Genomic DNA, 27,814 nt, shown 5'->3' with positions numbered 1-27,814 from the left:
TCATTCACAGGCTCCAAATTCATTCAGGCTCCGCTGGCCCGCAGGCGTCCCCTCGCCCCGGGGGCCTGCCAGCCACTTCGACAAGGGGTTAGTGTCAGATCTGGGCAGCTCTCCCTGCCCGATGTGATGGGCATTCAGGTCGCCTGTGAGAATCGGAAACGGAGTAGCTCTTGTCAGCTGAAAAACAACATCCTGCCCCCGTCACCCCATGTGCTCCCTGCTCCCACCCCCACCCTCAAGGGGACCCAGGAAACAAGCGTATCTGGAGACGTGCGTCCATCGTGGGAAAGGGCACTGACTAGATGGCCTGGCCACTGTGTGCAGGTTCCTGGGGGTCAGCCCTCTCCGTTCTCCTTCCCTCACCGGTCTCCTTACTTCTTACTCTGAAAGGGCTGCCTTTCCAGAGTGGGCCACCCTAAGCCACACCACCGGGAGAGGAGAAAGGAAACGGAAGAAATTACCCCTTGTGCCAGGCAGCGCCCTGGGTACCTTGCATCATAATCTTGTAGGATCCCCTTTTATACAGATGAGGAGAAAGAGGCTTAGGCAGGCTACCACTCAAGTCTGTCTAGTTCCGAGGTTCCAGACCTACCAAGCCACAGGGAAGAAGGAGGTAGCAGAACAGCAGATCAAACTGGAGTCAAGTCCAGGGCAGCCTCAGACTTAGGCACAACAGCCGGCCAGCTGCTCACAGAATGAAGTCCGGAGGTGTCTACACAAGGGCAGCCCAATACAGGCACGATGTGAGTCACGAGCTGAACTCTAGGGATGGGGACAAATGGTGTAAGAGCACCCATTTTGCAACCACACAGGCTCAGAGTTGGTTTTTGGTTTTTTTTTTATTTAATAGATTATTTTCTAGAGCAGTTTTAAGTTTATAGCAAACCTGAGCAGCAAGTACAGAGTTCTTACGTACCCCTGTCCCCCACACACAGGTAGCCAACCCCACCTCTCACCCCATGACAACATCCCCAACCTGAGTAGTACATTTGCTACAAATGATGAACCTACGCTGACACATCATTATCACCCAAAGCCCACAGTTCACATCAGAGTTCGCTTTTCATGCTGTACATTCTATGAGTTTTGACAACTGTATAATGATGTGTATCCACCATTATAGTACCATACAGAATAGTTTCACTGCCCTAAAAATCCTTCTGTGTGCCACCTATTCATCCCTCATTTACACCCTCTTGAACCCCTGACAATCACCAATCTTTGTACTGTCTCCATAATTTTGTCTATGAATGGAATTGAATTCATTTAAACTCTCCAAAAGCAAATATCCAGGCCCATATGTTTTCACTGTACAATTCTACCAAATGTTTAAATAAGAATTAGCACTAGTTCTACAAAATCTCTTCCAGAAAATAGAAGAGAATAGAATATCTCTCAGTCCACTTTATAAAGCTAATATCACCCTGATATCAAAACCTGATGAAAACAATATAAAAGAAAAAAAACCCTACAGACCAATATTCCTCATGAATATAGATGCAAAAATTCTTAAACTATTAGCAAATAGAATTTGGTAACACATAAAAAGAATTATATACCATGACCAAGTAAGATTTATTCCAGGGATGCAAGGCTGGCTCAGTATTCAAAAATCTACCGTGTTACCAGGCTAAAGATGAAAAATTACACAATCATATCAATTGTAAAAAGAATCTTATGGTGAACTTCAACACTTATTCATGATTTAAAAAAAAAAAACTCTCAGAAAACTAGAGAGGGAAACTTCTCAACTTGATAAAGAGCATCTACAAAAAACCTACAGCTAACATTATACTTAATGGTGAAAGACTGAATGCTTTCTGCCTAAGATAAGAATGAAGGCAAGGATTAACCCTCTTACCACTCTTATTCAACATCATGCTGGAAGTTTTAGCCAGAGAAATAAGGCAAGAAAAAAAAATAATAAAATGCATATAGATAGAAAAGGAAAACTGTTCCTACTCACAGATGACATAATGGTCTATGTAGAAAATGCCAAGAAACCTACAAAAAAAAAAAATTAACTCCTAGAACTAATAAGTGAGTTTAGAAAGGTCATAAGATATAACATGAACATACAAAAATCAATTGTATTTCTATAACTAACAAATTAAAATACCATTTACAATCACTCAGAAAAAATGAAATCCTTAGGTGTAAATCTAACAAAACGTGTATAAGACTTATAGGTTGAAAATTATAAAATGATGGTGAAAGAAATCAAAGAGATAAATGGGAGACATACAGCATTCATGGATTGAAAGACTCAATATAGTAAATATGTCAGTTCTTCAGATCCATCTGTAGATTTAACGTCATTCTTATCTAAATTCCAGCAAGACTTTGTACAGATATAGAGAAGCTTATACTAAAATTTATATGGGGGACTTCCCTGGTGGTCCAGTGGGTAAGACTCCGCACACCCAATGCAGGAGGCCCAGGTTCAATCCCTGGTCAGGGAACTAGATCCCTCATGCATGCTGCAACTGAGAAGTCCGCATGCCGCAACTAAAAGATCTCACGTGCTGCAACTAAGACCCAGAGCAGCCGAAGTAATTAAATAAATAAATAAATAAAAATAAATAAATATATATTTTTTAATTTATATGGAAAGGCAGAGGAACTAGAATAGCTAAGACAATTTTTGGAAAAGAATTATAATATGGGAGGAATCAGACTCCCTGTTTTCGGGACTTATTCTATAGTTACAGTAATCAAGTCTGTGTGCTACTGGCAGAGGAAAAGACACATAGATCAACGGGACAGAATAGAGAACCCAGAAACAGACCCACACAAATACACCCAAATGCAGAAGTCATCCAATGGAGGAAAAAGAGGCTTTTCAACAAATGGTGCTGGAGTAATTGACCATCCAAAGAAGGGGGAAATAATGAAACTTGACCCAAATCTCACACCTTATACGAAAAATCAACTCAAGATGGATAATAGACTTTAATGTAAAATGTAAAGCTATAAAACTTGGGGGGAAAACGTAGGAGAAAATCTTCAAGATCTATAAAAGGAAAAATGTATAAAACGTACTTTGTCAACATTAAAAACTTTTGCTCCAGGAAAGACTCTATACAGAGGATGAAAAGACAAACTACAGACTCGGAGAAAATATTTGCAAACCACATATCTGACAAAGGGTAGAATATATAAACCTCGCTCAAAATTTAACAGTTAAAATAAAAAACAAACAACCCAATTAGAAAGTGGCAAAGAGATATGTAGAGACATTTCACTGAAGAGGATATACAGATGGTAAATAAGCATATGAAAAGATGTTTAACATTGTTAACTATTAGGGAGATGCAAATTAAAACCACAGTGAGAGATCGATACAAATCTATCCAAATGGCTAAAATAAAAGGGTGACAACACCAAATGCTGGTAAGGATTCAGAGAAACTGGATCACTCATGCATTGTTAGTCAGATGTAAAATAGTACACAATTCTGGGAAACAGATTGACCATATCTTTAAAAATTAAATATGCAACTACCATGCAAACCAGCAATAGCATTCCTGGGCATTTATTCCAGAAAAATGAAAACTTATGTTCATGTAAAAACCTGTACACAAATGTGTATAGCGGCTTTATTTGAAATAGTCAAAAACTAGAAACAACCCAGATGTCCTGCCAATTTTTTTACAAATACCAACAATGCCACTGTAATGACCATTGTTGTGACATGTCTTCCTGTAGGCACAGGAGAGCTTGGCAGACACTGCTGGATGCCTGCCCATAATCCAATCACACCTTCTAAGGTTATTTCAATGAATGAGACAGACATAATCCCTGTTATTACAGAGCTCACAGTTTTGGAGGAGAGATAGACAAGTAAACAAGTTTATACAATTGATTGTTCGTAACCGGTTGTTATGAAGCCATCAGTTCACTACCACCTCAACCCCAAAAGGTGCCAAACTCAGTAGCTGACTTCACCATTTTGCACAGAGGAGCCTAGGACTCTTTTATATTTTTATGTAAAACTCATCACAAAAATTTCAAAGGACTAGGTGATACCCCCAGGAACCCTAATTAAATGTCTGACTTAATTAGAAATCCAAATGCTGCTGAGGCTCTCTGATCAATGGAACGAGGAACAGTTTGCCCCTGCCAACTTTAACAATATAATAGCCAGTTATTTAACAGCAAGAGTGAGTTTACCTGGGAATAGTCAATGGAACTGCAATTCCAGATACGAGAACTACGGAAGGAGGACCACAGGCAAATCCAAAGAACAAAGAAAGGGAGCTTGCTTTTATAGGGAAAGGGGGCAATTTGGAGGGGCTGTAATAACCAAAGAGTCCATTGGAGGAAGCTGGGAGTCCACAGTACGAAGGTTTCTCATTGGTTGGGCTGCTACAGTCTCTGATTGGCTGGGCTGTACTCTCACAGAGCGTTTTCTTCTTCCTGGTGGATTGTAGAGTAGGCAACACCTTCTTATCAGAGATGTAGGCAGAAGTCTCTTCTTGTTAAGAGTAATTGACATGCATGGTGGGTGTGTGACAGTTCCCCTACAGGTCTGTCCTGACTCCAATTTTAGCTGAGGTTTCTTTAATTAATTCCACACCTGATTTAATCATTTTGTAAAAACACTAGCTTTTCACCCTCTTCTTGGACCCATGTAAAGTTATTAAGGGCCCATACACTAGAGTCAGATAATCCCAACTTCTCCACTTCTTCACAATAAGTGACCTTTACTTAACTTCCTTAAGCCTCAGTTTCCTCTCTTGCAAGAAGAGACTTAATGAAAGTACCCACCTACTAAGTCAATTGTACATATTTAAAAAAATAATACGTATTAATGCACTTAGCACAATGCCTAGCACACTGCAATTTCTCTATTCCATTATATGATAACAGTGAAACATTTGGATTATTCCCTTAGGATGAGTCTAAGGAGTAGAAGTACAAATCAAAGAGTTTAAACATTTTTAAATCTCATGAAACATACCATAAAATTATTTTCTAAGAAGAGCTTATCTACATTCCTGTGAGTTGAGTAGAAAGCACCCATCTCTCCTTTCCTTGCTAGCTTTGTGTGCTCTCATTTTTAAATCCTTGTAATTTAAAATCTGCATATTCCTTTCCTTTGTGTTTCTTTGATTATCAGCAAGGTTGAATGATTTTTGTAAATGTCTGCTAGCTATTTATATTTCCCCCTCTGTAGATTGTTGATTAATATCCTCTACCTATGTAATTATCAGGGTCTTCATTTTTATTGATTTGTAGGAGTTCTTTATATACTAAGAATATTCATTCTTTGCCAGCAGTGTGATGTTTAATAAATACATGCAGAAGGAATGAAGGTAGTTCTACTGCTTTGTCACTAGAATGTGAGTAATGTTTATGAGTTGATGTATGTGATCTTCAGGTCTTTTAATTCTGCATGGATGATAGTGCTATCGTTTCCTTTTTTTTTTCTTTTCTAACTACCAATTCGTCATCTTCCATCCTCCACAGACCTGAAGATACATCTTCTGTTTATAAAATTCTGCTGCCCTCTTCTGAACAGAAGTGCCCTGGACCAAACAAGAGCACCTCACCAGGGAGGTTACACAACTCCCTCCTCCACCCCACCTGTCCACCGACCTCAGACAGTAATTGATTGACATTTGGGTACAAAAGGCCCACTCTCTTACTCTTAGATGAGACTAAGCCTGCAGCACAATTTGTGCTCTAGAGCTTCCCTATAGGAGCTGACTGAAGCCAGGCTCTGGAGGAAACCACACTTCCCTAACTTTTCTCCTCTGCCCTATGCCATTTCTGTCACTCCCTTCTCCTGAGAGCATTCTCCCAGTAAATCCCTTGAACAAGAATCCCTCTCTCAGGCTCTGCTTCTAGGGAACTCAACCTAAGGCAGCAGCCTTTCCAGGAATAAATATTTCTGTTTGTACCTTTGTTTCCCCAACGATTCTGAGTCACACTTCTTTGTGGCCACCCTGAGCATATAACTACTTGCTTTTCCTTGGTGGTTGAGTAAACGAAGTGGTGAATTATTTCAGTAGCTTGACCAAGGTCATCCAGTATGTTGGTTAATATTTACTGAGACCCCTGAGGCCTGAATGTGAACTCTGGGCCATTGCTTCACATCCGGCCCTGATGAACTGAAATCTCACATCTCATTCGCCTCCCCAGGGTTAGTTCCTTCTGAGCAGAAATGATGCACACTGACTCTGCACCTCCAGTACTGAAGGTACAGAAAGGGTCTCACCTGGGGGCCCAAGAGGCTGGAATATGCTGGTTTGCACAATCATACAGTTAGAGCTGGAGAATACCATAGTGGTTGTGTAATCATACAGATGGGGAAATTGAGGCCCAGAAAGGTGAACTTACTTATTCAAGGCCAGGAAGCACCATAGTACTGCCACTGCAAGCCATTCTGGCACGGGGTGGGGAAAAAATGGGCCGAACCATAACTTCTTTGCCTTTGATTCCCCCATTATCTCCTAATCTAGCAACCCCCTTTCTGTTCCTTCCTGGCTACCCAAGTTCAGCCCATGGTTGTTTGGCCTGAAAGAGGGTCCCCTCTACCTCCTCACCAACTTTGCAGCCCTGCTTCACCTGCCTCAATCCGTCTTCTTGGTTCCTACATCCCACACCCCAAGTGCTGCTGGAGAAAATGGCACAGGCCGACTGGTTCACAGCCTCCCCCCTCAGCTGACCCAGACTTTGACAACCTTTTGCTAATTTGTAGTTGGCTCTCCCCCTCATTCCCATCATTGCCCACCCCCTAACACACACTCTGAAAAACTGCTTGAGAAAAGAGAGGTGCCAATGAATGCACCCCCCAGAGCTTTCTCTCCTGCTGCAAGAAAATTTACATCTGCACTCCAGCCCCATCAGCTCCTGCTGCTGTTAGGGAACCATTGACGGAAACTGCCCATCTTCGCCACGCACGATGATAATCGCTTGCCTGAGTTGTCTCACAACAGGAGGTCCCGATAAAGAATCGGTGCTGCCACCGAAAACTAACTGGGAGGATTTGGGAGGGGCCACAAGGAGGAGGAAAGACATGATATGTCCTGCCAACCTCCCGGAATCCTTCGTGCTGGAATCCATCTTGGCTAAGAGATGCACACACCATCAGGAAGGACCCTGAGTCAGACCAAATATCAGCCAAGCAAGATGATGGGTCAGAGACAACCCGGAAACTAACCTCATTACCATAAAACCTGAGACTGCGTGCCACGTGGCAGAGCAGTTCTCCTGGGTTCCCTTACCCTGCTGCTCTCTGCCTGGACTCCCCTTCCCAATAAAGTGTTTTGCTTTGTCAGTACGTGTGTCTCCTCAGACAATTCATTTCCAAGTGTTAGACAAGAGCCCACTCTTGGGCCCTGGAAGGGGTCCCCCTTCCTGCAGCACTCCCACCTCAGACTTGTTCTTCTGGTCACACTGACTTGCTGGTAGTTCCCTGTGCACACTAGGCTCTTTCTTGCCTTACTGTCTTTGCCCATACAGGTCCCTCCTTCTGGAACATCATCCCCCTCCTGCCTTCTCCCTTCCCTCTTGACTTGGTCCAGGAAGCCTTGTTTGATAGCCTAAGTCCCTCCACGACCAAGCGAAGTGGGGTTCCTCCCTGCCTGAGCAGCCTGCTGTGTGGATCACCACCAATCCACTTACTGCATTAAAGGAAATTTTATTTCTGTATCCTTCTCCTCCAGGAAGCTGGAAGCTCCAGGCAGCCCAGGGCTGTGGTTTATCCCTGTTTGAAAGGTGTTCTAGCACCTGCACATGGGAAGCTCTCAGTACCTGGTCAAGCCCTGTGCCCTTCCTGTTCAGGTGGTTTCCAGGAACCCCCTGCCTTGTTTCTGTCACCCCCTGAGGTGGTGACAAAACTGTGGCAAATAATGGTAAAACCATTACCCCAACCATGTTGCACCGTTCACGTGGCCAACGTCACAGAACCTGACCTCAGCCACCAGAAGGTGATTTCTAAAAAGCTCAAGCCCTTTGTATTTTCAAATACCATGAAGGGGACTCATGCAATAAGAATATGTCTTTACAAAGTTTGCTTTTTCTCTCATCCACGACCCTGATACATTACAGCTGCTTCCATGCCAATGTCTTCAGCACTCCCCCTCATCTTCTCTCTCACTTGCTTGTCCTTCTGACATCACAGGGGCCTAAAAGAACAAGACCAGCAAAGCCAGAGCCACTGCTGGGGGCAGAGAAAGAGAGGAAGGTGGCATTATTTTTCTGGGGGTGGGGGCAGGGAACAAGTGGAGTACACTCATTCCGTTTCATGAGTGTATCCTAGTTTACCTATCTATCTGCCTCCTAGTTAGGGTGTTTCTGATGTCTTGCTCCTGTGACATATGTCTCAAAGAACACCTTGGGCCAGAGATGTTTGCCTCAGCACCTCCACTTACTAACTTATTGACTTTTGACCTTGAACAAGTTCCTTATCCTCTGTGTGCCTCAGTTTCCTCAACTGTAAAATGGTAATAATAATTCCTACCTCATAGGGTTGCTGTGAAGATCAAAGGAGGCAAAAAATGAAAAGTACTTAGAATGTTTTTTTTAAATCACAGTTGTTGTGGTTGTTGATTTGTTATTATCAAGCTTTTATCGCCTGTCTTAACTTCTTATCTGAACACCAGACTGTTACCTTGATTTGGATATCCCGCAGGCATCTCACATACAGGATATTCAAGATTCTATTATCACCAGACACCACCTCCACCACTTCCTGCCCCACTTTATCACCTACTAACCACCTCCTTCTATATCCTTCCTCTCAGTAGATGCCCCTGCCAAACTCCACTCTCCCAAGTAATACACCTAGGAGATGACCTACCATCGCAATTTCCTTGGGACTGAGGGGGTTCCCAGGACATAGGACTTTCAGGTTTTTTTTGGGTTTTTTTGTTTTTTTAATTTTATTTATTTATTTATGGCTGTGTTGGGGCTTCGTTTCTGTGCAAGGGCTTTCTCTAGTTGCGGCAAGTGGGGGCCACTCTTCATCGCGGTGTGCGGGCCTCTCACTATCGCGGCCTCTCTTGTTGCGGAGCACAGGTTCCAGACGCGCAGGCTCAATAATTGTGGCTCACGGGCCCAGCTGCTCCGCGGCATGTGGGATCTTCCCAGACCAGGGCTCGAACCCGTGTCCCCTGCATTGGCAGGCAGATTCTCAACCACTGCGCCACCAGGGAAGCCCCAGGACTTTCAGTTTTAAAACTGGTAAACTTTGGGACTTCCCTGGTGGTCCAGTGGCTGACTCCATGCTCCCAACGCAGGGGGCCTGGGTTCAATCCCTGGTCAGGGAACTAGATCCCACATGCCACAACTAAGAGTTCACATGCCACAACTAAGGATCCCACATGCCACAGCGAAGATCCTGTACACAGCAACAAAGATCGTGTGCCTCAACTAAGACCTGATGCAGCCAAAAAAATAAATATTTTTTTTAAAAAACAAAAACAAACTGGTAAACTTCCACTGCCATATGATCCATCAATCCCACTCCTGGGCATATATCCAGAGAAAACCATAATTTGAAAAGATACATGCACCCCAACGTTCATTGCAGCACTATTTACAATAGCTAACACATGGAAGCAACCTAAATGTCCATTGACAGAAGAATGGATTAAAAGCATGTGGTACATATATACAATGGAATATTACTCAGCCATAAGAAAGAACGAAATGATGTCATTTGCAGCAACATGGATGGACCTAGAGATTGTCATACTGAGTGAAGTAAGTCAGACAGAGATAGACAAATATTATATGATATCACTTTTATATGGAATCTAAAAAAAATGGTACAAATGAACTTATTTACAAAACAGAAATAGAGTAACAGATGTAGAAAACAAACTTATAGTTACCGGGGGGGGGGGGGGGGGGGAAGGGGGGGGTGTGAATTGGGAGATTGGGATTGACATATACACACTACTATATATATTATATAATAGATAATAAGGATCTACTGTATAGCACAGGGAACTCTACTCAATACTCTGTAATGACCTGTATGGGAAAAGAATCTAAAAAAGAGTGGATATATGTATATATATAACTGATTCACTTTACTGTACACCTGAAACTAGCACAACATTGTAAATCAACTATGCTCCAATTAAAAAAAAAAAAAAAAAACAACCGGTAAAGTTCCAGGCAAACCAGGACAAGTTGGTTACCCTAATTCTTGATCCTCACCCCCACGTCCCACATCCATTGGCCACTTACTTCTGTAAGCTCAACCTCCTGAGTCCATCCCTCCATTCCACTACCACCAACCATGCCTTATCCTAGAGCTTCTTGTCTTCTGCCTGTGGTTTCCTTGAATCCACTTTTGCCTCCTTCCTGTCATTTCACCTAGGGTGACTAGAGTGACCTTCCTGAAAGACATAAGTCTAATGGCATAAATCTCCTACTAGGATTCTTCAATGGCTCCATGGCTCCTGTATGATCAGGCCACCCAAGATGGCTGTTCTCTTGCTCTCTATACCTCCCCATGTAGGAAGTACCCTTCCTGCCTCACCTACACCCCACTCACATGACTGACCTTCTCTCTTCATCATAGAGCCTAATCAGTAAATGCCTACATACTTGCCCCCAGCCCCAGCTGGTGATTATTCTAATCTTTAGATCTATGATAGCTCATCAAAGGGGTAGTGAGGGATGTGCATGCCCCTCTGCTGGATTCCCTGCTAACCAATGAGATGTCAATTCCCCCTATAACTGGTAACCTCCCTCTCCCCTTGCTGCCCTGTCCTGCCTGCCATCTGGTGGGGAGTCGCGCCAGGACTCTTTTGCTTCAGAGGTGTAAGATCCTCCATCTATTAAATAACTGGTGTCTCTGTCGCTGACTCCGGCTCTTTCTTCAGCTTGAGGCTGGGCAGGTCCAGGGCTTGCAGGCCTGTGAGGTGCAGCCCAAGAGCTCCCCTCACCCTTACTGTTAATCCCAACTCTTTACCACCATTGCGGTTCTGATATGTCAAAACTCCACTGATAGACCACTATTTATAAGTATTTTCCTATTTTTATAATTCTATATTATTAATAAGCACTCCTTTTGCGTAAAATGATAGTCACAAATGCTCTATTGACCTAATACTCATAACCGTAATGTAAATGAGAACACATTTTGACCAGAATTCCTCTTAAGATGGGTAAACTATCTTTGTTGGCAAAATACAGTGGTAAATGCTTGGGCTGGGGTTGGTTTGTCTCTCCCATGTGATACAGGGGAGGAATTTATGTGCAGGACAGAAGGAGGAGAGGGAAAGAGACCAGAAAAATGGAGGAATGAACGGAAAGTGGGAGGAGGCAGAGGCTGTGTCTGGGATGTGCCCCAGACCTGGAATACTTGCCCTTGTCCATAGTCAGTAGCATTTTACTAAGTTCATGAAAGAATCAGTGTCTGTGCATTGTTTGTGCAACTTGGTCGGAGGGCTGGGCTTTGCATCTGCTTTAATTTAGAGCAGCACAAAGCAGCAAGTGGAGGAAGCGATCAGAACCAGAGAGAAACCATGCCGAAGTCTTGTGATGTCACAGGCCATGGAATTTGGCTTCAGGTCAAAGTTACACAGACTTCCCAGGGATGGGGAGCCCCAGCTGGTACCCAGGTTGCACAACCCCCTTCATCTTCACCTCTGCAAGTCCTGATTTGGGTTCAGGTGTCGCAATCCGACCTTGGCACAGAGAGCAGAGGAGAACAACAATCTGTCTTCAGGACGTGTCAGGCCTCAGCAAAACTTGACCATCTCCCTCTGACTCTGGGAAAGCCTGAGGAGGCTGTGGCTTTCCACCTCTGTGCTCTGCTCAGGCTTCCCATTCCCCTCACCCTTATCAAATGCATCCATCTTGTAGAGTCATCCTCAGATTTTATCACCAAGGATCCCTGACACTTCTTCTCTCCCTCTCCCCTCTCACCCATATTTTGAAAGATTTTATTGACCAAACTGCATTTACTCACATTTCACCCATTTTCCCATATTTTGGCAATCAAATGCTGTAATAATGGTCAATGGAGATTTCTGATTTGCTTGAGATAATAAAATTAGTGCTGAATTGATATAACTCCAGATTAGAGCAAAGAAGCTTTATAGTTTAATAACAGCTAGTGTTTACAGATAACTTACCATGTGCTGGGGCAGTAACCCATTGAGGTAGGCATTATTATTAACCCAGTTTTACAGACAAGGAAACAGAAGAGATTAGTTTGCCCAGCATCACTTAGCAAGTAGGTAACAAGGCTGGGGTTCAAATTCAGGTGAGCTGATAACAGAGCCAAACTTAACTATCCTTAACTATTGCCAACGTGATTAAACGTGCTTTTAAAATACATAATTTCCATCATGTTCTGTGAAATACAGCACAAATTTGGAGCTCCTGTATCACTATCCCTAGGAGTCCTAACATTCCAGGTGAGGAAACACTATAATAAACAAATCCCCCTCAAGATAGTCGTCACTTTTTGTTTCAGTGTTTCCAAGAAGCTAGTTTTACAACTTAAAACTAGATAGTTTTAAAAAATCTATCTCCTTTTTTTAAACTTGTTCAATGTGCTTTCTTTTTTTTTAAATTTATTTATTTATTTTATTTATTTTTGGCTGTGTTGGGTCTTCGTTTCTGTGCGACGGCTTTCTCTAGTTGAGGCTAGCAGGGGCCACTCTTCATCGCGGTGCGCGGGCCTCTCACTATCGCGGCCTCTCTTGTTGCGGAGCACAGGCTCCAGACGCGCAGGCTCAGTAGTTGTGGCTCACGGGCCTAGTTGCTCCGTGGCATGTGGGATCTTCCCAGACCAGGGCTCAAACCCGTGTGCCCTTCATTGGCAGGCAGATTCTCAACAACTGTGCCACCAGGGAAGCCCTCTTTCTTTTTTTTTAATTGAATACTATAAACTATTCTACCCCAAAATACAACAGAGGCTTCATATGCTAATCATTTGCATAAGTCTGAATATTTCTCTTCCCTATTGGAATACAGATACCAATTTTCTCTAGCTTTGAGAAGTGTGTGTATACTCTTTGTGGTACTATTTTGCATTCTGTCCTTTTTACTAAATATAGTTTCAGATGTTCTCCACTGACATGATTCATGTATTGGTCTTTTGAAGTTTGTTCTGTTATGTTAATGTGTGGCAGCTGGTCACTTTACTGTCCAATCTGGGGCCATAGGGCTATGTGATGAGTATGAGCTATAAAGATTTGGGGGCTTTTGTTTTGTTTTAACAACTGACCTTCTTTTCTTTTTAAAATTTTTTACTTAGGACATTTTCTCAGAAGTGGGACTGCCAGTCCCAAGAGTAGCAAGGCATATCGGGGAAAATATGGCCATTGGAGTTAGGCCTCTATTTGAATCCTTTCCTCGTCACTTACTCTCAGGTGGCTTCAGACATGTTGCTTAATCTCTTCCTAAGCGTCATAGATAGAATGGTAATAATACTATCCCCACTGGGTAGTCACAAGGATTAACAATAAAATAAAAGACATCAAACATATAATATACCCTAATTAAATGGAGGCAGCTGTTGTATTACTAATTTAAGGCGCTTTTTCTGCAAGTTACAAGCTTACTTTCCAGCTTGCACAATAAATAGCTTAATTATTAATTAAGACTTAATAATTGAGATTGATCATGGTTTAATGTTTTCTCTTTAAGGTTTTTTCTGTTTGTTTTGTTTTGTTTTGTTTTTTAAGGCTGCACCGTGCGGCATGTGGGATCTTAGTTCCCCAACCAGGGATCGAACCCATGCCCCCTGTATTGGGAGTGCGGAGTCATAACCACCAGACTGCCAGGGAATCCCCTAAGGTATTTTCTTTGCCACTGGGCCTCCCAGAGACAGCACATCTTAATTCAAATGTCAACAGTGGAATTTATCAGCTAATAATGAACTATGGAGGGAAGGCTAGTAATAATATCACCTGTGGCTTCCCTTCACATCCATGCCATGTTAATAGCTACCATTTATTGGTCACTATCTACATGCCAGGCATAGCACAAAAAGCTGTATTGTGTTTTCTGACTTAATCTTCACAGCCCTATGGGTTATGAATCACAATGACCATTTTTAAAGATGAGAAAACTGAGTCACAATGAGGTTATATAAACTGTATGAGGCAGTACAGATAGAAGAGGCTGCAATTGGTTTCAAACCCAGGTCTACGTGACTCCAACATGACTCCATGTTCTCTCTGTCACATCAGGCTGCTTCCCAGTGAACTGGATAAGTAACTATAAAGTAATCATTAACGTGTCAACATGCAGGGAATATTCTGGATCATGCTTGGATCTCTCTAGAATCCACTGTTTTGATGATCATTCTTTGCTTTGGAGTCTACATGACTCCAAAGCTCATGTTCTCTCTTTCACATCAGGCTGCTTCCCAGTGAACTGGATAAGTAACTATAAAGTAATCATTAATGTGTCAACATGCAGGGAATATTCTGGATCATGCTTGGATCTCTCCGGAGTCCACTGTTTTGATGATCATTCTTTGCTAGACCCCTACACTGGAAATCATAATGTAATTTGATATTATCATCCTCAAGGCAAAAATTTCAACTCCCCTATCTTCAGCTTTAAGCCCACCTCTGCTATTACTCACCTTGGGCAAGTTTCTTAACTTCCTTCACCCTCAACTTTCTAATCTATAAAGTGGGAGTAATAATAGAGCCGCACTTAAAGAGCTATAATTTTAAAAATTAAATGAGCTAATATATGGACAAATCCCTAGTACAGTACCTGGGACCTAGTAAGTATTTAATAAATGTTACCTATTATTATAAAAATAATAGATTATTATTAAATGAGGAAGTAACCTATTTCCAGCTTAGATGTCCTTGCTGTGATCTCTTTCCTCCCCTACATGCTTCCCACCTCGTATCACCCTTGGTACAAAAGCTATTTGGAGACTATTTCTGCCCAAGGATAGGAATGTGGGAAGACAGCAAAATGAAAGCAATCAGGCTATAAAAATTCCTCTTTGCCAAGATGGCTCTGAGCCAGGCCTGCTGGCAGTCAGAATGTATGAACCAAGGGGAGATGAAGGGTACAGTTGCCTTCAGAAAATGCCACTGCCAGGATCAATCTCTGGCCTGGAGTCAGAGCTCTCTTCCTCAGTGACACGGCAAGCTGGACTGGACAAGTAGCCTCTGTTGCCCCAGAGGCCACCGCAGAGGTCAGGCCCTAATCCCCAAGTATCACCCAGCCTGGCACTCCCACCAGCAGAGTGAGGACAGAGCCAGGGCCACCAGGTAGGTCCCCTGTCACAGGGCTGGACAGGCTGGGCCAGGATGTAACACACCCATTCCCAAGCAGGCCAGAGGGGTGCTTCCCCAACGTACCTAGAGGCAAGGTAACAAGGGTAAGTCATCAGAATAGTCATGACCAAGCCAAAGGCAAGGGTGGGAAAGAGAATCCAACCTTCCAGATAAAGGAAAAGCAAGTGAAAAGGTCCTCAGGGAGGAGGGCGGGTGAAGAGTAAACAGAAAGGCACTGTGAGCTGGACAGCAGAGAGCCAGGGCAAGAGTGGTTCCAGGTGAGGCATGAGGCGGCAGACTAGGCCCTCAGGACCTTCTGGCTGTATCGAACATTTTCATTTTCACCCTAAAGTAAATGGAACATTTTAAGCAGAGAGACGTGATTAGGTTTACATTTTTTTAAACGATTCACTCAACAAACACTCTTGAGCACCTACAACAAATTATGCAAGATACTAAGAAGAGACTGTGGAAAAAATAACACTTACTGAGCACTCAGTTTTGCAGGGCAGTAAGACTAATCACCAAAATGATCATCATACCATGTGGAAAGTTAATGCTTCATAAGAAAAGCTTTGTAAATGGAGTATATGTGATTCAAAGGCAGAAGAGGGTGTTTCTAAATGAGGGATCTGGAAAACTTCATGTAGAAGGTGGAAGAGGCATTTATACATGTGGGTATAATGTAGCCTAGTGTAGTGCAGACATTGTAGAGTGTTGACACTAGTGTCTGATGGCCTGCGCCCAAAGCCTGGCTCTAGCACTTACATAAGAGTTGTGAGACCTTGGGGCTTCCCCGGTGGTGCAGTGGTTAAGAATCCGCCTGCCAATGCAGAGGACACGGGTTTGATCCCTGGTCTGGGAAGATCCCACATGCCGCGGAGCAACTAAGCCCGTGCTCCACAGCTACTGAGCCTGCGCGCTAGAGCCCGTGAGCCACAACTAATGAGCCTGCATGCCACAACTACTGAAGCCCGAGAGCCTAGAACCCGTGCTCTGCAACAAGAGAAGCCACTGCAATGAGAAGCCTGCATACCACAACAAAGACCCGATGCAGCCAAAAATAAAAAATAAATAAATAAATTTATTTTTTAAAAAAGAGAGTTGTGAGACCTTGAGCAAATTGCTTAACGTCTTTCTTCATTAGTATTATTTTTATTAGAGCCAGACCTTAAAGAGAAACAGGATTTGGACATACAGAGATGCAGGAGGGGGAAATATAGGTGGGAGGTGGGATGGGGAAGAACATCAGTAAAGACACGGAGGGCTTGAAAGCGGAAGAGCAAAGCAGCTTCATTTGGCTGCAGACAAAGTGTGTTAGAAGAACTATGTAGTCAAGAAGGGTATTAACACTTTTTGAATGTTTACCAGATACCAGAACTCTACACACATTAATACATTTAATCTTCACAAAAACCCCACAAGGAAGGTGGGATTTCTTTCATTTTGCACACAAGGAATTTGGTGCTCTAAGACGTTGAGCAGCTTGACCAAGTTTGTAACTGGAAGAGAGAGGAACTGAACCCGAAACATCTCACTCCAAATTTCACACCTGCTCCACTCTGACCATACTTACGCTGCCCGCCCCCCACCACACACACACACCACCAGAATGGGACAGCATCTTCTCCTGAGCGAATGCCCCACGTTCCCCAAGCACATACGGCTTTGATCACTGAGGACATTCCAGAGCCTGATCCACGCCTGGGAAGGTAGTTCTGAAAAAGGTACTCCAAAAACACTTTGAGCAAAAAGACATTGTCAGACCAGGTACAATGCCTTCCAAAGGGGGCTCTTTGAGGAGTTCCACATTCATTTGGATGTGCAAGATCTCTGGTGGTGGGCTTCCCTGGTGGCGCAGTGGTTGAGAGTCTGCCTGCCAATGCAGGGGACACGGGTTCGAGCCCTGGTCTGGGATGAACTTACATGCCGCGGAGCAACTAGGCCCGTGAGCCACAATTACTGAGTCTGCGCGTCTGGAGCCTGTGCTCCGCAACAAGAGAGGCCGCGATAATGAGAGACCCGCGCACCGTGATGAAGAGTGGTCCCCACTTGCCGCAACTAGAGAAAGTGCTCACACAGAAACGAAGACCCAACACAGCCATAAATAAAAATAAAATAAATAAATAAAAAATAAAAAAATTTAAAAAAAAAGATCTCTGGTGGTTTTTAAAGTGGTTTACTTTACATTCACACCTCTATGTTACCTTGGAATGGTAGCAAATTAAGCCGGAAGCAGCTATTCACACTGAATGATTTTATAAAGCTTGCCTCGTTCCCACAGCTCGGCTACTTTAAATGCAAGCTACTTGCCTAAGGAAGCAGATATGGTGGAAACTGCATTAAAAGAAGGTGCCATAAATCAACTCCAAGATCCTGGACCCTTTCCTTCCAGAATTCCCTTTTCATTGATTCTCCTAGTTCTCAGTCAAGTTAAAAAAAAAAAAAAGATATTGCAGAGTATGGGCAAGAAAATGTTACTTCTGTCCTAAAAGAACCTTTAATGACTGAAATGTGCCTTTTATATGGTAGAGTAAATTCTACCAGGAAAAAACAAACAAACAAACCAGCATGTCTTTGAGAATGAAAATCGACAGTTGAGAGAGAACTGACATTTGGCTAGTTTAAAAATAGATCCTCCAATAGAAAGAGCATCTGCTAAAAATACAAACCAGCACAGGCCCTGCTGCACTCTGAACAGGTTATTAGGCTACTCAAAAATGCCCTATTTTTAGGGCTGTGGAGCCAGGAAACACAGGCCGGCTTCAGTGGCTCAAATAAACACCTAAGACAAGGACACGCAGAGTAGTCTCCCAAGTACCTAGAAGTAAGGAGTTGTAATACCGAACAAAGTCTTCTGAGGCAAAACGATGATGTCGTAGCTTTTCTATGTTGCTGAGGTTAATGGAAAGGGGTGTGAGGTGATGACTGGATCCATTCTCATTTTGCTGGTGGATGCATGCATTGTTAGCATTGAAGGGACCGTCGAGACTGCCTAGTACTGGACGTTCGATTTGATTGGCTGCCCGGGATCTGAACCCTCTGATTCCTCCCCTGGGGAACTCTCCATTTCAGAAGGGTTGATGGCCAACAGAGCCCGCCTCCCTCTCTAGGAAGCTGTTTTCCAGTCTGCCATAGTCGTCCCCCGCCTCCATCCCCATACCTGCCCCCGCACACCAAGCTCAGGGTGTCAGATGCACCTGCTCAGGTTTTTGAGTCAGAAACTAATGACACAAAGGAAAGAAAGCAGAGCATTCTTTCCGAGAGTAACAGCAAAGGCAGCAACATCCAGTTCCCAAGGGCAGCACAGACAGTGGTGCCAACAGGGGTGTCCCTTGCCCACTCCCAGCAGGGGCACAAGCTGTGTCGCTCAGCATTCAATGGCCCGGTGGGTAGCTGTGCTGGCTTCGAGGGAGTCTGGCCCATCACTGAGATGCTGGCCTCGGTTCTGCCCGTTCAGTCTTCCCTGGTCTTACCAGTTCTCTCCATCTGGTTCTTCAAGCTTGCTAGGAATCCTGTGAGCTGGCCAACAGCCCTTCAATCAGTTCATTTTCTGTTGAAATTGCCCAGGGGCAATATTTGTTCTTTGCAGCTAAGAGCCCTGACTGCTATAATAATCCAACTCTGTTATTTTACAGGTGAAATTAAGAATGAGAGGGAAAAACACACGGCTAGTTAGCATCAAATCCAGGCCTCAAAAGCAAGTCTCCTGGCAGAGTTTGGGCACTTGCTCCCACAAGGCGCAGCCTTACAGAGGCTCAGAGGGCACCTGTGGACATGCCCTCTGTCCCTGACAGGCCCTTTCCGTTCTTTCCTGCCCAGAGGTCACCACTGTCATGGCCCACCCACCTAATTGTCTACGTATTTTCCGAGTCATTCCAAATGTCATAACCCACCTGCCCTCGGTCACTTTCCCCCGAGCCCTTCCAGGTTACAAAGTCTCCTTTCTTCCAAAACATATTTACTGAGTACCTACCATGTGCCTGACACTACCCTAAGCACTAGGGTTCCCATAGTGAGAAAGCAGAAATGGACTCGGATATCACGAGTATTACGGTATAGAGGGAAAGACAGGTATGAATCAAATAATCAGGCAAGCATATAATTACAAACTTATTATAAGCATAAGCTGTTATGACTGCATATAACGGAGAGGTCTTATCTAGTCTAGAATTCAAGAAAAACTCCCTGAGAAGGTAGTGTTTGAAATAAGATTGAAAATCAATTAAGTTCATTTGGTGAAAAGAGGGGAGGGAGAATTCTAGGGAGAAGGATTAGCACTCCACAGGTCCTGAAACAGAAGCACAAAAGTGGGCAGCACAAAAGAAAGCCAGTGTGTCAGAGCAGGGGGTAGAGTGAAAAGAGCTGGGCTGAGACGTGGGAGGATGGAGCTGGGTCATTCAGGGCCTTAGGCCTTGTTAAGGATTTTGCTCGGGGCAGCAGGCAGCCGCTGAATGATTTTAAGCAGAGGAAAGACGCAGGTCATGCTGTATTTGGAAAAGATGGCTGTGGCTGCCCTGTGGAGAATGAATTGGAGAAGAGACGACAGTGAACATATGCAAACAAATTAGCAGTCCATTGCCATGGTTCAAGGGAGAAGTGATGGTAGCGTTGGAGAAGGAGCGATGTGATCAGACTGGAGAGAGATTCGAGAAAAATCTGCAGAACTAGGTGGCTGGGGAGACTGGCGAGAAGATATTAAGAATGATGCTGCATTTCTGGGTAGATAGTGGAGCTATTTGCCAGAATAGACACTGTAAAAAGGGCCGTTTTGACCCAGGACACCGTAAGTTTGGTTTTAAATACACTGAAGTTGTAATACCTTTTAGACATCTCAATGGAAATGTCAAAATATATGGATCTGAGGCTCAGGAGAGAGGATTTGTCTAAGAAATACTTTTTAGTGTTATTATTATATAGATGATCATTGAAGCCATGGGTGCAGATGAGTTCACTTGGGGAGAGAGTACAGAGGGATAAGAGAAAGAGGCTTAGGAAAAGACCTTAAGGATTGCACCATCTGAAGATCACAGAGGGGAGGGTGATCCAGCAAACAATACTAAGAAGGAGTAGCCAAAGGAGGAGAAAAACCACTGAGATTTCAAAAGCCCATATTCAAACAAGTATGCCTGAAATTCCTTGACCTGGCTAGTGACCAGGATAGTATTTATTGACAAAACAACAGCACATAATTACTAGGGGCTTCGAGATTTGCAATCAGACATTTTGTCATTCTGGTTCTGAATTAGAATCCCTAAACTTCCCAAAAATCAGGTCCCAGAGAAATGAAAAGGCAGAGCACAGAGGGTTTTTAGGGCAATGCAACTACCGTGTACAATAATGGTGGATACGTGTCATTATACATTTGTCCAAATTCATAAAATGTACAACACCAAGGGTGAAGCTTAATGTAAACTATGGACTTTTGGTGATAATGATGTGTCAATGTAGGTTCATCAGTTATGACAAAGGTACCACTACAGTGCAAGATGTTGATAATGGGGGAGGCTGTGCGATGCAGCGGCAAAAGGGCATATGGGAAATCTCTTGTGTTCAGTACGACTGTGAACCTAAAACTGCTCTAAAAAATAAAGCCTATTTTTTAAAAAAGGAGAAAAACCAGGAGAATGTTTCACAAATGCCAAGTTAGCAACTGGAGCTGGTGTCCATGGCATCAAATGCTGCTGAGAGGTCAGGTAAGCTGAGGATTGAAAGGTTGCCAATTGGCTCAAGCAATGTGGAGGCCATCGTTAATCTTAAGGAGGATCATTTTGATGGCAGCTGGAGTGGAAGCCAGGATGAAGTGAGCTGGGAGATGAGGAGTGACTAGGAGGTAAGAAAATGATGACGGCAAGAAAGAAAACAGTTCTTGTGCGAAGTCTTACTACACAGGGGAAGAGGAGGCATGGAGCGGTGGGGGAAGTGGACTCCAGGGGGAATTCTTTAGGATGTACAAGGCTTGAGCATCCTTAAACGCTGAGGAGAAGCATACATAGGAAGAAAGAAGTTGATCATGTTCTATAATATGGACTTGAAAATTGTTAGTGGGTAAAGTTAACATCACCCATCTCCCAGGAAATATTGATGTTTTTAGATGGGTGTTTGATGACTTAACCCAAATAATAGATGATGTGGGACTTCCTAGGTCATTACACTGCCCCAGGCAGAGTTCACTGCTCTGTCCTCTGTCTCCAACTCTTGACTGGTATCTTTTGCAGTACTCCCAATGTTGCAATGTGATTTATCACCCGTTTCTCCCACTCACTGCATTTCCTAAATTTGTATGTTGTACATTGTATGTTCTGTATTTTACTCGTCTTTATACCCCTGAGAAACAGGACTATGGCATTGCAGGATATCCTAGAATTGAAAGATATAGTAGCTCTGCCTGACCCATTGAACTCAATAAATACTTATTGAATGAATGAACAAGTAAACAACAACAAAAACAAGATAGAAAGAGGACCTCTGAAGGAGAACACTGGAGTTCAGAAGGGACTTTGCATGTTCCATCAAATCTCAGCCACTTGTAAGAACTCTAACTTCATCCATGTAGCTAGCCCTGGTGGCAAGATAAGCCCTGTCTTTACTCTAAACAGTATGACTTCTGACCAGCACACAGTGACAGCACTATGAGTCCATCAGGCTCTTCCAGGAGCAACCCAGGAGGAGGATGCCACAAGGCTTGACCTCAGGGATTGAAGACCTGGTGAGCTAAGTCAGCACTTCTTTGGCCAAGACAATTTCTCAGAGAACCCAGGCCTCTTAAATCAAACTTTGCCTGAATTCCAGGCAAAATGGAGCAACACTTTGGCATGAAGGGGCATAAATCATCCCAAACATAGGGTAGTTGCTTCAAATCTGGGCTGCCTGCTGCCTCTGGAGACCAGTCTAGAATGTGCTATCTTCTCTTTCTTCTTTCACTCCTCGAATAGTCCAGGTCTGGGCAACTGCATTGTTTTTTTATGAGAAAAACAAACTGTAAAGTTTCTTATCTCACCCTCTCTCCTGAATGGTCCTATCCAGAGGGAATCTGCTGCATCAAATTTTTCTTTCACCTGGAATTCAGGCACAATGTTATGAATTGGCACACTTCCCTCTTTTTGCCACCCCTGGGTACCCTCGCCTTCCTCCTGTGCCTGCTCTGTGTGCCAAGGAACTAGTTGCCGTGGACCATAGCCCTTGGGCTCCCTTGCCCTCTGGGTTCCAGGTGGGTTTGTGGAGGTATGAATGGGAGGTACTAGAGGGAGGTAGAGAGCTAAAGGAATGTGAAGTCAATATATTTCTCCATCCTTCTGTGATCCGCACATGGTCCGGGAATGGTTGCCTCCCTCCACAGCCTCAGCCCCCGCTGGGGAGCCCCTCCCTCACGAGACCAGCTCCCACAGGCCCCAAGGGGTAGCAGAGACCACCACCCTGTGGCTAGCCCCGGGGTGCCTTAACCTGCCCTTACCTCTGTAAATAGTCCCTTTGTCCAATTCTCTACTGAATTCCACCTGAGTGTACTTCTGCTTCCTGCCAGGACCCTGACTGACACACCTGGGGGACAAGGGATAAACAGTTGAAAAATCAAATGGCGATATGAATCAAGCCATAACAAACATGAGAAAAGTTTAAGCCCCTGTCAAGCGAGTAGTCCATCTTCCTTATTTACAGAAATGATTCCCGAAATCTGTCTCAAAAACTCTTTCTGAGTTACAGGGTGCCACTTGTGGTTTTCACTAATATGGGTAAAGTTCTGACTAAAAGACATTTTCAAATGTCAGTTGATTTAGATTTTTTTTCTGCAACACTGAGCAACGTTGATTAACGTGGAGAGGTCTGTTCATTTTCAAAGGATTGGTTTTTATAAATAGGCATTAAGTAAAATTGTGAAGTAAGTAAAAATCTGTGTTTCCCCTCCCCTTCCCTCCTTTTGTGCTACTCTGGGGCTCTGGATCTCTTCTTCCACAGGAAAACAAGGAGAAAAACTAGTACCCCAAGCTGTTAGTGACCCATTACAACTCTTTAAAATCCTAAAATGAAGCCAAAACACGGTATATCTTGTTTTTACACACAGCACCTCTCACTCTTATTTCCCCAGTGTATAAATACACACACACACACACAAAACACACATACACACGGAAGCATTTGACAGAGCAGAGCATACACGCGGGCTTAAGCTTGCCCAGTAGGCACAGGACAAACTGGAAAAATAGAAATATATGTATTATATTTTTAAATTTATCTTTACACATATATATCTGGAGAAATAATGGGGAAACTGTCAAGAGAAAGTTGGATGTGTGTCCAACACACATTGTGGCCATTTGGTGATGGTGGTGGTTCAGAATAGAGACATCATTTCATCTTTCTTAAAGGTTTTCTTTTTCAAGTTTGTTGTATTGTTTATCCCTCATACTTCTGAATATCCTGTATTCCTTTCCTCTGATTCTGCTCACACTCACCTTTTTTAAATCTCTTATTTGTAACTGCAGCCAGACTGCTCCAGACAATATATCTATCTGGCTCCCCAAAACTTTCATTTTTCCATTAAAGGAAATACTGTGGTGATGGTTTGGAACTCATGAGTTATCTTTTTTTAAATTCCACTTTGAATTAATGTGGCACCTTATAGTAGCTGACAAGTAGGCATGTTAGGCGTGCTTTTATTATTTTTGAGACAAGAGAGTTATGGGAAAGACAAACTCTATTAAGGTTGATGGATTGCTTAATACTGTACCTGTGTCGAGTACTGATGTGAGCTTAGTCATAGGAAAAGCAATCACTCACACTTCCCCCAAATAATGAAAATAGCACCAAAGTAAATGAGCTGATGGAATTGGATAAAAAGATGTAATGTACCATCACCCCAACTTCCTTTTGAACAGCTTCCGAATGCCTTAGCATGTGAGATTTTCTATGGGCTGCCTCCTACCTGTGTCTCTAACCTTCACCATATTCTCCATCTGGGCCCGGTATCCTTAAATCAGCAGGCCTCTGTGCCTTATTCCCAAACCCAATATGAGAGAGGACTCAGAGATTTGTCGCAGCCTTTATTTCTTCCCTCTTTCATTCACAAAATATTTAGCATGCATTTATGTTCCACGTGCTGGAGAAGGAGGGCTTAATCCAGCCCAGAGCTGGCTGAGACCCAATGGGTAAAGCTGCCTAATTCCATAACCAGTTAGCTTTGCCTAGGCTACGCTTCCAAATTAGCCCCTACTGGTAATACAGGTGATATTTTCACTTCTCTCTTTACCCTTTTGTTATATTTCTTGAAGTTGTTCAGAACCTGAAGGGCAAGAGGAATGCTGCTTATTGTGTGTGTGTGTGTGTGTGTGTGTGTGTGTGTGTGTGTGTGTGTGTGTGTGTAGGGGGGAAGTCCCTTGGAGTTGAGGACCAGACACTGTCTAAACCGCTAGAGATAGGACAGCATGACCCCAGTTCTAATAGAGTTTACATTCCAAAGGAGGAAGACAGTTGATAAACAAAGATCAAAGGTAAATTCAGATAATGGTAGGTGCTAGGAAGGAATGAACTGTGTAATGTCACGGAGAGTAACAGAGTGGAGGGGGATGCTTTAGACTGGGGGCAAAGGGAAGGTTCTCTAAGGAGGTGACATTGAGGTGAGTCTGAATGATAAGACATGCAGATGAGATATGTGAGGAGCTTTCCAGGAAGGAAACAGCAAGTGAAACATCTTGGGCATGTGAAAGAACACAGAGTATGCAAAAGAAGATGTGCGTGGCTTTAGCTTTACTAATAAGATGGAGAGTGAGATGAGGTCAGACACATAGTTAGGGAGAAGATGACATAAGGGAAGGAACTTGAATTTTCTTTTAATTATGATTAGTAAGTCTCCTACTGATTTTAAGTAAGAGATCTGATATGATCTGATTTACATTTTTTAACTTTTTATTTTGAGATAATTATAGATTCACAGGACTTGCATAAAACTGTACAGACAGGTCTCCTGAAACTTCACCCCTCCTCACCCTATGTTAGTATCATATAATTATACACATACAATATATAGAGTACCTATATATAACATAGTACAATAATGACACCATGAAATTGACATTGCTGCCATCCACAGAGCTTATCCAGATTTCAACAGTTCTATAGTTGTACTTGTGTGTGTGTGTGTGTGTGTGTGTGTGTGTGTGTGTGCGTGTCTATAGTTCGAGGCAATTTTATAACAGGAGTAGTCTTACCACCATCGCAATGAAGATGCAGAACTGTTCCATCATGTAACTCCTTTGTAGCCACTCTTCCCCCTCCCCCCAAAGCCCTAATCCCTGGCAGCCACTAATCTGTTTTCCATCTCTATATTTACAACAGTTCAAGAATATTATATAAATGGAAGCATACATTATGTAACCATTTGAAATTGGCTTTTTTGACTCAGCATAATTCCCCTGTGATCCATCCACCTGGTTGTTTATGTCAATACTTTGTTTCTTTTTATTGCAGAGTAGTATTCCATGGTATGTATGTACCATAGTTTATCATCTATTGAAGGATATCTGGGTTGTTTCCAGTGTTTAGCTATTATGAATAATATGAACATTCGTGTGCAGGTTTTTACATGAACATAAGTTTTCATTTCTCTGGAATAAATGCCCTGTTTATCATCCATTGAAGGACATCTGGGTTGTTTCCAGTGTTTAGGTATTATGAATAATATGAACATTCTTGTACAGGTTTTTACATGAATATAAGTGGTCATTTCTCTGGAATAAATGCCCAGGAGTGAGACTGCTGCATTGTACTGTAAGTGATTTTTTGGTTTTAAAAGAAACTGCTGTTTTCTAGAGTGGCTGTACATTTTACATTCCCACCAGCAATGTATGATTAGTGATCCAGTTTTTCTGTATCCTCACCAGCATTTGGTGTTATCACTGGTTTTTATATCTGCCATTCTGATAGACATATAGTGATATTTTATTTGTGGTTGTAATTTACATTTCCCTAATGGCTAATGATGTTGAACATCTTTTCATGTGCTTATTTGTCATCTGTACTTCAGTGAAATGTCTCTACATGTTTTCTGCCCATTTTCTAACTGGATCGTTTGTTTTTACTGTTGAATTTTGAGTGATCTTTGTATGTTCTAGATCGTAGCCCTTTGCTAGATACGTGATTTGCAAATATTTTTTCCCAAGCTGTAGCTTATCTTTTCATCTTCTTAACAAAGTCTTCACAGAGTAAAAGTATTTAATTCTGATGAAGTCAAATTTATCATATTCTCTTTCTTTTTTTGGTTTTCTTTTTTTTTTTTTTTGATTGTGCTTTTGGTGTGAAGTCTAAGAAGTCTTTACTTCATCCTAAGTCCTGAAGATTTTCTGTGTTTTATCTAAAAGTTTGGTGGTTTTATGTTTACATTTAAATCTTGGACTTATTTTGAGTTAATTCTGTAAGGATTAGCTCAAGGTTCTTTTATTTTTATTTTATTTTTCAATTTATTTTTTTGCTTAAGGGTGTCCAATTGCCCTAGCACCATTTGTTGAAAAGGCTAGCCTTCTTCCATTGAATTGCATTTGCAACTTTGTCAAAAGTCACTTGGGCATATCTGTGTGTCTATTTCTGGGTTCTCTATTTTGTGCCATTGATCTATATGTTTTTCTATCAGTAGCGCACTGTCTTCACTACTGTAGCTATATAGTAAACTTAACATCAAATAGAGTGATTCCTCTGATATTACTACTCTTCCTTTTCAAACTTGTTTTAGCTATTCTAGTTCTTTTAGCTTGACATAAATTTTTAAATAAGCTTCTCTAATATAAAAAAATGCTTGCTGGGACTTTGATGGGAATTTCATTAAGCTTATAGATCAATTTGAGGGGAATTAAAATCTTTACTATGTTGAGTTTCAATAAATGAACACTAAATGAACAATAAATGAAATGGTATATCTCTCATTTGTTTAGATCTTTGATTTCTTTCATCTGCATTTTATAATTTTTAGCATACAGATCCTGTACATGTTTTGTCAGATTTATATCTAAGTACTTAATTTTCTGTGGAGCTATTGTAAATGGTATTGTGTTTTTAATTTCAGTTTAATTTCAGTTTCCACATATTTTTTGTTTGTAGATTTTCCTGGTGTGTTCATCTTGTCAACTGCTACCTTGTTGAACTTATTTGTTCTAAGATTTTTCTTTTTTCCTCTGGGGCATTTTATTTGCATGTATGTATTACATCCCTGGAAAAAGAATCCAAGGATTTTCCCTCCTGTGTGTTTTCGTCTTGCTTCTTCATGGTCCCTGATGCCAGCTGAGGTTGTCAGTACAGTGAAACCAAACTGATGGGACAGGAGCAGTCTATTGTGCTATTTTTTCTAGATTTTTGAGTTGCACATCAAATCTGAGGCTGATCATTCCACACTTATTTAGCCTGCCTATGAGGTTCACAACAATTTTCCCAGCCCTGTGATCATCGATGATTTCAAATTCGCCGGTGTAACCATGCTTCATCGTCACAGTTAGAAACCAGTTGGTGACTTTGGAGCACGGCCTAATAAGAACCTGTCACTTGCCTCTCTTTTAGGCACTGTTGACGCTCTTGAGAGCATCAGTCAGGACATTCATTCACACCAT

At 42.6% G+C, this 27,814-nt stretch overlaps 1 pseudogene; it reads right to left on the bottom strand.

The window, feature by feature from the left end:
- On the bottom strand, positions 1 to 27,814 carry LOC137760576 (small ribosomal subunit protein uS8-like; annotated as a pseudogene).

This window comes from Eschrichtius robustus, chromosome 3 (genome assembly GCF_028021215.1).
Source record: "Eschrichtius robustus isolate mEscRob2 chromosome 3, mEscRob2.pri, whole genome shotgun sequence".
In the NCBI taxonomy this organism is placed as follows: domain Eukaryota; kingdom Metazoa; phylum Chordata; class Mammalia; order Artiodactyla; family Eschrichtiidae; genus Eschrichtius; species Eschrichtius robustus.
This window is presented reverse-complemented; position numbering and strand designations above follow the sequence as displayed.